Consider the following 10,184-nt stretch of genomic DNA (forward strand, 5'->3'; position numbering starts at 1 on the left):
AAAACCTTCTTCAAAGAAGTAAAAATTATTCTGTTGAATTGATTCCTTCAATAGTAGCTTTAAGACACTCATCTTGACTATTTTCCTGTGGACACATGCGGAGCCTGAATTTGCCAGGCCGATTGTCATATTGTATTCCATATTGCTGCTTACTTATTCCTGCTTGCATGTTTCCCTTTTATGTATGACTTGTCAGCATTATGTTTAGAGCTCTGACACCCTTATGGTTCATGTTTGCACCGCATAAAACTATATAAAAACTTCTCAAACACATAATGCACTAGCTTTATAAACTCGGGGAGGTAGAGAGTATAGCCTCAGACAGCCTGAATGGAACACAGAGAGGCCACATCCTAAACACCTGCTCTACTGGACTTCTCTAAGGGCGGTGCGGATGCACTAGGCGCTGACCTGGAGGAGGTACTGACCTCAGGTGAAGCAGTCTTTTGCAATACCTAAAGATTTAACGGTTGTGTCCTGCTTTCTGGCAGCAATAAAAATGTCAAGAAGAGAGAGGGAGGGAGGAGAGAGGGAGGGAGAGAGAAAATAAACTAGCCCAGAGGGTTAATGTGCCTGCTGCAAAGACCAGATCTATATTTTAGGTGACGAGCCGGGTGGATTTGTAGAACCAGCCTTTACCAGTGCTTTTAAAACAAATTAAATGTATGTGAGAGAGGGGCTATGGAGAGATGTGGGGCTCTCTTGCAAGGTGGTAGTGAGGGAATTCGAGCTGGAGCCCCAGGGGGAGGGGGCAACAAAACGGACTGTCGCACCAGGCACCACTAGTGCTTAAACGAGCCCGTCTTCCCACCAATGCTTTCCAGAATGACCAACCCATTAGTCGAAGTTGGTGGGATCTGCATTTTTTATTTTAAAAATGCGTTCCAGGACGGCGGAAATAATCCAGGCCTGTAGATAAGGCTCAGCCATTCGGGTACAGGTAGGTTGGGCAGAGAAGAAAAAGGACTAGTTCTTCCTTCCTGCCCAGAGAAGACAAGGACAGTGGTCACTTCTGCTGCTCTGCTGCTGTCAGCTGCTCTGTCCCTCTCTCTCTTCCTCTTATTACCGCTCTTTCTGTCTCCGTCTCTCTTCTCCTCACCTGCTTAATAAAAATTGTGACTTCAAGAAATTCCTCTTACCCTTGCTTTCCTCTCCCTTTAACTGTGAAATGGATCCAAAAAAGAAAGAAACACTTTTGGTGGAAAGGTCGTCTTCTTACTGACATTTTTCTATTCCATAGTGCAGCCTTGGGACGGAGAGAAAAAAAGGTTAAAAATACGAAAAATAACTAAATAAAGAAAGAAAGAGTGGTTGCAAAGTGACCAGATTGGTTTTATTCACACCTATACACCGTAGCCCAACTTTACAGAATGTTTGCCAGTGAAGCGCTACTTTTGCTTTCTTGTCTCTCTTTGAACAACATTGTGGGGAAGTGCACCATTCCTGGAGGCAGGGTAGGAGTGGGATCACAATTTGGCCTGAGCACCCCCAAAAAATTGACCCACATTCTTCGATCATGCCCGTTCATGAAACAGCATTTAGCTAGTCTAATTGGTCGAATTTTTAGAGAAATGTTTGATAAATTACGAAAGATAAAGCTCATAGTTGCAGAAACATTGCTCAAAACTAGAGCCCTACATTTTGGCTGGGCATGCAAGGTAAAATAAAGTTGCCTAAAGGCCACAACTCCTAATCTGGCTATGTTTGCCACCTGGCCGTTTTTTTAACCTGGGATACCAATATTTTGATGTCCTTGCTTGTACGAAAATGAAGACAATCAGCTAAAGCTGGTATTTTCTCCTCTGATCAATATATACTTTAAAGTTTAAACAGTAAAAAAAAGGTGAAAGCAGTTTAAAATGTGGTCTAAATCTGCTTTAATGATCCGTGTCTGATAGTTAAACTAAAGAAAGGAAGAAAAGCCATGTTAAGATGGAATACAGACTTTATTATTGTATAAAGAATCCTCTCTCGTTATTATGTTGCAGTCTTTGCAGACTCTTAAAAAATGTACAAACAGGAGGTTCTTTTTTATTGTAGTTGTATTTATGTAGGTTGAACTAGGCCTCAGGGCAGAGAATATTTGAGCATCAGTTACATTACAGTAACAGAAGATCAAATTAATTGGTTTCGTAGACCTTGGACAATTAAGTCATTTGCCCAGAATCACAGGATGCTAAGCTGAGATTGGGACTCGAACACATTTCTACAGTTCCTCATCCAGCAGCTATGACCCTAACATTACATCCTCTTAATTTTAGGCTCTGGGAAAGGTCCCTCACAGCCAGGCCTATGCAAACACACACTCCCCCTTCCACAAAGGCCCAAAAGACACTAGAGTTGAGGTTTCAACAACAGGCCCTCAGCGAGGCCGATTCACTGATTCTTCCCCCTCCCCAGCCAACTAATGCCTCAGGGCGATGGCCTGGGAGAGGAGTGGTTGAGAAAAGCTCAGAGCTGCTGCTGCTCCAAGGCGGCTGAGGAGATGATGGCCCAACGGCCACATCACCTGCCCCCACTCAGGCTGCTGCAACCTCAACACCCTGCCTCACTTTAGCAGCACACACCTCGCTACCGCATCCCCAGGCTCACGCCGGCGTGTTTCGCTAACGGACATTGTTCCAAGACTACGAGAATCACCACATTCTCTTGGACCTCAGCTCACCCGGGCAGCGCCTTTTATTCACAGCACCGATCCTGTGCGGTCTTCCTCCCTTGATGGTCTACATATTCATCCAAATCACCACTGACGCAACGCAGGTCGCTTTGTCATCCCGTAGCACTAACCTAGTGCTTAAGACACCTCACCTGTTTTCTACCTCCAGATATCCCTGCACATTCTGTGCCTTCAAATTTTAGTAACCTGATCCTGAGGATGGCCTGAAATTTGAACAGGTCGAAACACCGTCGACACTGCAGCGCAACCCATAGCACCAGCCTCATGGCTCCTGCAAAATTAATTGTATTCATTAATGTATGGGAGCCAATTAGAGTTTACTGTATCGATTGAATGTTTTTTCTGCACTGTTTCCCGATATATATATATATATCCCTTCACTCGTCACTTGCGCCATTCACCTTTTATCTCATGAGCCCTATTGTGCACAGATTTGTACAGGTTACAAGGCATTTAATGTAACAGAGTGCTGTTGTTTTGTCTTTTGACCAAATACACAAAAGAAATTGCATTCATTGGTCTTCAGTTTCTTGTCTCCCTGTTCCCCCCTCCCTTGTAACTTTCTTTGTGCATGCTTTTATAAGTAAAACTGTTAACTAAATAATACCTGTTGAGACATTGTTGCACGCTACATTACGAACAGCAGAGCAGGGGAGAGGACACTGCTTCTGGGTGGAGGGAGGGGGCAAAATAAAGTATGCAGTGCCTAGATCAATACCGGCCTAGAGATGCTTCTGCAAACGTGCATGATGCTGGCCCCACATTACAGAGACCTGGCAGCCAAGACAGTAAGGCTCTGTGGCCCGGTTGACAAAAAACAGCCCACAGGTGATGCTTAGGCATCGGTCCATCGCCCAATGCCCAACAGCCTGCCTTCCCAATCTAATGCTGCCTGGAGGTACTGCAATATCTGGTTGATGCATGGAGTGGCAAACGTATTATGTTATCCTTCTCACCTATTTTCCTTGTAAAGATATAAGCAATGGTCATTGAAACAGGTCCCTTTCGTGCCCTGTGGTAATGTCCTTAACTTTTCAGGGAAAAATACTCACAGATTTCTGGAAAATGAGTGTAAAACTGTTACGATAACCATGTTGTTCCTATTCACATGCTTTGCTTATTCTTGCATTCCTTGAGCGTTTGCTTTTTCCAGGATGTTATTACTTTTTTTTCGGTAGCATATTAAGAGCATATCATCACTTCTCTGCTTGGCTGTCATGCTCACAGTAGTAGTGTGGCAACACTTTTCTGCAAGGCCACCATGTATGTAATCAGGCTATAGCATCACTTCTCTGAAGGATTTTATCAAAGGCTTTCAAGGTTACAATAGGAGCCTATCTACACTTTCTAGTAAGATCACTATGTATATAATCATGCTATAGCAGCACTTCTCTATGAGAACAACATGCATCTAATAAGAGCATACCAGCACTTCTCTACAAGGATGTTATACACACATTAAGATTGTATCAATACTTTCTGCAATGCCACCATGCATTTACTCAGGATATAGCAGCACTTCTCTGAGGATCAATGCACATCTAATAGGACGATACCAGCACTTTAATACAAGGCATACTTACAATAGGAGTGTCTCAGCACTTTTCTGTAAGGCCACCAAGTATTTTATGTTCCTGTAAATATTGCTGTGCAACTCTAGCACTCTGATAACTTTGTGTCTAGGTGCGCTGTATAACACTTAAAAATTAATAAATATAACCAGACTATATAAGAACTTCTAACCTAAGAAGAAAATAGCAGCACTTCTCTGCTAGTATGTCATGCTTACAATAGGTACTTTTCTGCAAGGCCGCCAAGTAGATAATCAGATCATAGCAACACTTCTCTGTGGGAGCTGCCTGCTCTAATAAGAGCATATCAGCACTTCTCTGCAAGGCTGTTATGTTTAACAATTATATATATACATACAGGCCTCAGCAGCACTTCTAAGTATTAGACCAATTAAGCAGTTCTCTGCTGGGCTGCATTAATTTACTGAGACCATATGAAATGTTCACCCCAGGGCTGCCATATCAGCATTGCTCAGTACGTTTGCATGTCAGTAAATTAGCGTCGGCATTAGCTACCTACACAAAAATGCATAACTACCACGGAATCATCAATGTAACTATATATTTCCTTTTCTTAACTTGGCATTTACTTATTCTGAAAATACAGTGGTAGTCAAAGTAGTGGCTGCAATATGTCGTGATATATTCTAGGAGTTATAATAAACCCAGCATCATCGCAAAATAAATGATGGAAGGAGTGTGGAAACGTGTCAAACACTCGCCCACAGTAAATGACAAGGCCTTTAATTGTTGTGTTAATTAGCAAAACAGATAAATAAAAGGCATGTCATTTACAATGCATGCTAAGAGCTAAAACTCTCGCAAATGGGATACCTATTGCATTACAAATGCTTGTTTTCCCCACTCTCAGCACTGAGCCAACCCACTCTCATCCATATGTTCAGTCCGCTCCGTGTGCTGCCACATCCTAACAAACGCCTGGTCTACTGCAGTACAGAATCCGGGAGAGGAAAAACCGCACATCCGTGAATATAAGGCGTGGGTGTAACTAGAAAAGAATAAAGTATAAAGGCAGTCGCACAAGACGGAGTTGAAGTGAGTCATACTGTCTGACCCTCCTAGAACTGCGCTACTGTAGCTCGCTGAAAATAATGAAATGACCGCGTGAATAGCCGGGGCACTTGTCACTTACCCAAACTGTGTCCTCGCTCAGAGAAGGGCGCCAGCCTTGGCAGCCGAGAACGAAGTCACGTGACGATAAAAGTCACGAGAGTGTGACCAGCGCATGCTGGGAGATGTAGTTTATTGAGTTGAGAAACTCGACCCAACTGGCCGTTCCCTCTCTCGCATGAGACGCAGTGCAAGCCAACAGTCTGGGAAATATAAATACGAATGTATTATTAATTTACCCCTTTAGAAGCAAATGTACGGAGAGTTCCAAACACGGAGTATTCGTCGGGTGACACGCATGCGGGATGCGGCAGACACTGAGACTCGCTCTCTGGGTCTAAGCGCTTTTCTTCTAACACGATTGTGGCACAACCGGTTTTCCCGTGGCAAACATATTGAAAGCGATCCACCCATGCTCACAGATACGATCACACAGTGTAAAACCTCAAATACGTTATGAGCTCACCATATCTTGCTAGAGTATAGCGTGCTACTCTGCGAAAAGCGTTTCGACGCCCCGTCAGGGATAATAAGCGCTTTATAAAAACAAATACAATTGCAACTCCCCATATGACTGACGTCTGTTGCATTGTTTCTTTGTTGGACCTTACATCTTTAATTGCCCTTTGCAACTTCAGTGCAACAGATCTACATTTAATACATATTCTTATTAAAGATGCACGATTGGTGTGTAGCTTCCAATGGCACAGCAGGGGCAGTGGTCATGGGCATAGAATGTGTAGGGTATATCCCCCCCCACAGATTTTGTAGTGGGACAAGGGTCGAGGGGACAAAGAGACAAAATAATTCCCTTCTCTCTTCTGTCAGTTGCAGGGCCACTGGCACGTCAAATCAGTACCTACAATGGCCTGCACTTGACCAGTGACCAACCCTTTTGTTGTGCTGCAAAAAACCTCCATGAATTTTTTCTCACCTCGCACTCGCCACCACGCCTGCCTGCAATCTGCACTTGGGGCACACCTGTAGGTGGGGGGGGGGGGGAAAGCACTGAAACAGACACCAACTTAGTGTGTTAAAGGCCGCTTTATTTGGAATCAGGTGCACCTACGCAATCAACCCCACCTGGCCTGTGCCGAACAAAACTAGTACTCTCTAAATAGTAACTGCCTAACAGCCCCCCTCCACCCCCACCCCTAATTGTATCCCCAACATTGCAACAAAGTATCAACATCCGCTCAGCAACCTATCCCCAACTTCAAATGACCTTAGTGACCTTCCTGACCTCCGCTCCCCAACTGCCCCTACAGCCCCAGGCCTCCTGTGAATCCCCCCTTTTCTCCTAGGGAAACGCCACCCCTCACAGCACCTGTTCCAGCGACAACCACTCTTGTACCCTAACTCAGGTGCACCCTCAACCAACAAAGCCCCTCACAACCCCCCAAGAGGCCCACCCTGGCCAAACCATTCTACGGACATAGGGAGGGAGGGCGGGACAACGATTTACACCTAGCACCCCCGGCTGCCGTGTCACTGCACCTGAAATGGTGCCCCCAGCTACAAAATGGCCGTATATATCCCCGGCCAGCCCAAAAACCGCCCAAGGAGCCCAAACCAGCCCAAGGAGCCCAAGCTACGGGTGCCTGTCTAGGACACCTATCCCCCCCCCCCCCTACTGCCCCAAACATCCCCGGGTGTGCAAGCCTCCCTACGGTCGGCTGCCCCCCCAAATCCCCCTTGGGGCACACCTGTAGGTGGGGGGGGGAAAGCACTGAAACAGACACCAACTTAGTGTGTTAAAGGCCGCTTTATTTGGAATCAGGTGCACCTACGCAATCAACCCCACCTGGCCTGTGCCGAACAAAACTAGTACTCTCTAAATAGTAACCGCCTAACAGCCCCCCTCCACCCCCACCCCTAATTGTATCCCCAACATTGCAACAAAGTATCAACATCCGCTCAGCAACCTATCCCCAACTTCAAATGACCTTAGTGACCTTCCTGACCTCCGCTCCCCAACTGCCCCTACAGCCCCAGGCCTCCTGTGAATCCCCCCTTTTCTCCTAGGGAAACGCCACTCGGAAGTCGTTTACGCCTTCCGACCCCCCCCTTAGGACTCCTGCCTCCTAGGATACCTAATCACCCCTAGCGCTCTATCCAGTGCCTCCTTCAACTGTACTACGTACAGTTCCATGCCATATCTAGAAAGGTGTACCCCATCCTCCCTGAAAAAATACACCGCTCCATATCGCAAGTCAGGATGAACCATTCTCCCCACCCCTTCCTTCTCACAGAAATCCCCCATCACCCGATTAATCTTCCGCCGGGCCCTGTCTATCGCTCCTGGGCGCTCAGCACCCCTCCACACCCGCCTGGGGATCAATTCGGACCAGATCACATGGCACCCCGCCCAACGCTGCTTGATCTCCCGGAGGTCCCTCATCATCTGTTTTACCACCGCCAGCCCTTTGCACTGCACCAAGTCATTCTCCCCTAAATGAATCACCACCACATCCAGACACACTCCCGCTCTCACCACCGTACTCAACATAGGCAACAACTCGTGCCACCGCATACCCCCCTTGCCCCGCCAGTGACACCTATACAGTCCAGTATCCAGTCCCAAATTCAATGCACGATGCTTGTCCCACTCCGCCTGCTCAGCCCTCTTGACAAACGAGTGGCCCACCAAATAAACATTCAACAACGCCACTTCCGGCCCCGCCACAGCACCTGCAAAGAAACACATATCAGGCTTCGAAATCACAAAGACGTCACCCCTTCCACCTCACGCAACCGCACGTACGTCCGGTAACAATCCGACTTCCACCGTCCCAGCCTCTGAATCTCCTCCTTCCCCCAACCCTTACGCGCCGCCTCAGTCGCCGCCCCGATTCTGAAGGAGTGGGTCCCAAACAGCAGGGGGTTCTCGCCCAAGTCCCCCAGGGCGCGCCGCAAAACCCACAAAGCCTGCGCCGCCGTCACCCTACCCCCACTACTCCTGCCAAAAACCTGCCCCGCCTCCCGGCTCCGGATCTCCATCAGCCGCCTACCCCACGCCGCGGGACAAGCTCCCTCCTGCTCCCCCGGGCCCAGGACCACCCAAGTCCCCACCCCCCTCTGATCAGTTTTGGAATGCCGCAGCCGCACCGCCACGTCTCGCGCGCGCAGCTCCACATCATCCCACCCCACTCCTGGCGCCCCCTTTGTCCCCAACAATTCCGACACTCGAAAAGCACCATAAAAAAGCCAAGACATTAACGTGGAAAAGCGCACCACCTCGCCCTCATCTCTGCACACTCCCGGCAGCGCGCCAATGATTTTTAACAACAACGCCACCGTGACCGGACGCCTCAAGCGGACCGCCGCGCCCTTTTCCCTCGCCCAACCCTCTAAGAGCCGGGCCCCCAGCTCCCCCGCCGACGGAACGTAGCCCCACCACAGCTTACCCATGAACGCAACAGCTGACAACTTGCCCGCGATGGTGACCCGCGACAAACCCTTCTCCATGAGCTCCAACATGTACCTTACCACCTGCTCCTCGCGCTGCCACCGGTCCCCCCGCCTCACCGCGCCAGACCGCAAGAATCCCTCCCAGGATTGCTCGTAAGCTCTCCACGTTGACGCCGCCACGGATCTCTTCACCAGCTGGAAGACCCTGGCTCTCCCACCGACCACATCTCTCCCGGCACCGGCGTCCTGACCTCCTCCGCCGCCGTGGCTAGCCCATGGAACCTCTCCCACTGCGAACGAGACAAAGCATCTGCAATGTCATTGTCCACACCCGGTACGTGTCGTGCCTGAAAAAGGATGTCATTCTCCAAGCAACGCAGCACAAACACTCTCATCAATTTCAGCACTTGCGGGTCCCTGGCCGACTGCCTATTCACCACCTGGACGACAGCCATATTGTCCACTCGAAACAACACCCGCTTGTGAGCCAACTCACCGGCCCACACCGTGACTGCCACCACCAACGGGAACAATTCCAAAAACGCAATGCTCCGGCCGCCAGCCTGCCAGTGTGCCGGCCACTGCTCCGCGCACCACCGACCATCCCAGTAAAGGCCGAAACCACCAACACCCGCCGCGTCCGAGTACATGGTAACGTCCCATTCCCAATCCTCCGCCGGCGCCATGGGCACTCCGTTGAAACGCTCCAAAAACGCCTGCCACATGCGCAGGTCCTCCTTCACTCCCGCCGACAATCTCACGTGGTGGTGGGGCAAAGCCAACCCGGACAACGCCATTCCCAACCGCCTGCAAAACGTCCGTCCCGCCCGCACCACGCGGCAAGCAAAGTTCAAGTGCCCCAACAACACCTGCACCTCTCGCACCACCACCTTCTTGCAGGCCAGCATGTCGGCCACCAGCCCTAACATAGCCGCTTTCTTATCGTCCGGTAGGCGTGCTTCCATGGCGACCGAGTCGAGCTCGATACCGAGAAAGGACAACACCGTACTGGGACCGTATGTTTTCTCCGGTGCCAGGGGAACACCAAAGTCCCCCATCAACCCGGCCAAACCGTCCAGCTGCCGCTGGCAGTCCGTCGCGTCGGGTCGCCCCACCAGGAAAAAGTCATCCAGGTAGTGCGTCACTGACTCCGAGCCTGTGCGCCTGGAAAAAACCCACTGCAGGAACGAACTGAAACGCTCAAAGAGCGAGCACGAGATGGAACAACCCATCGGCAGTGCCTTGTCCACAAAAATGCACCCCTCAAATTGAATCCCCAGCAGCTGGAAATCCGCCGGATGTACCGGGAGAAGCCGAAAGGCCGACTTGACGTCGCATTTAGCCATCAAAGCGCCCCTCCCCGCCGCCGTGACAAGCCTCCGCGCCACGTCCAC

The 10,184-nt window shown here is 49.5% G+C and overlaps 1 protein-coding gene across 2 annotated transcripts in view; it reads right to left on the reverse strand.

The window, feature by feature from the left end:
• The window catches only part of LOC144820365 (arylsulfatase A-like), a 317,042-nt gene extending 311,569 nt beyond the window's left edge, over nucleotides 1-5,473 (reverse strand). The window contains exons 1-2 of one of the 2 annotated variants that reach the window (XM_078677928.1): nucleotides 5,402-5,442; nucleotides 1,140-1,246 (exon numbers count right to left, since the gene is read on the reverse strand). The gene's annotated coding sequence lies outside the window, so the exon portion shown is untranslated. Of the gene's footprint in view, nucleotides 1-1,139; nucleotides 1,247-5,401 lie in introns of both variants that reach the window. The other variant, XM_078677927.1, reaches the window with a different exon arrangement.
• Between the last annotated feature and the right edge of the window lie 4,711 nt (nucleotides 5,474-10,184).

This window comes from Lissotriton helveticus, chromosome 1_1 (genome assembly GCF_964261635.1).
Source record: "Lissotriton helveticus chromosome 1_1, aLisHel1.1, whole genome shotgun sequence".
Lineage (NCBI taxonomy): Eukaryota > Metazoa > Chordata > Amphibia > Caudata > Salamandridae > Lissotriton > Lissotriton helveticus.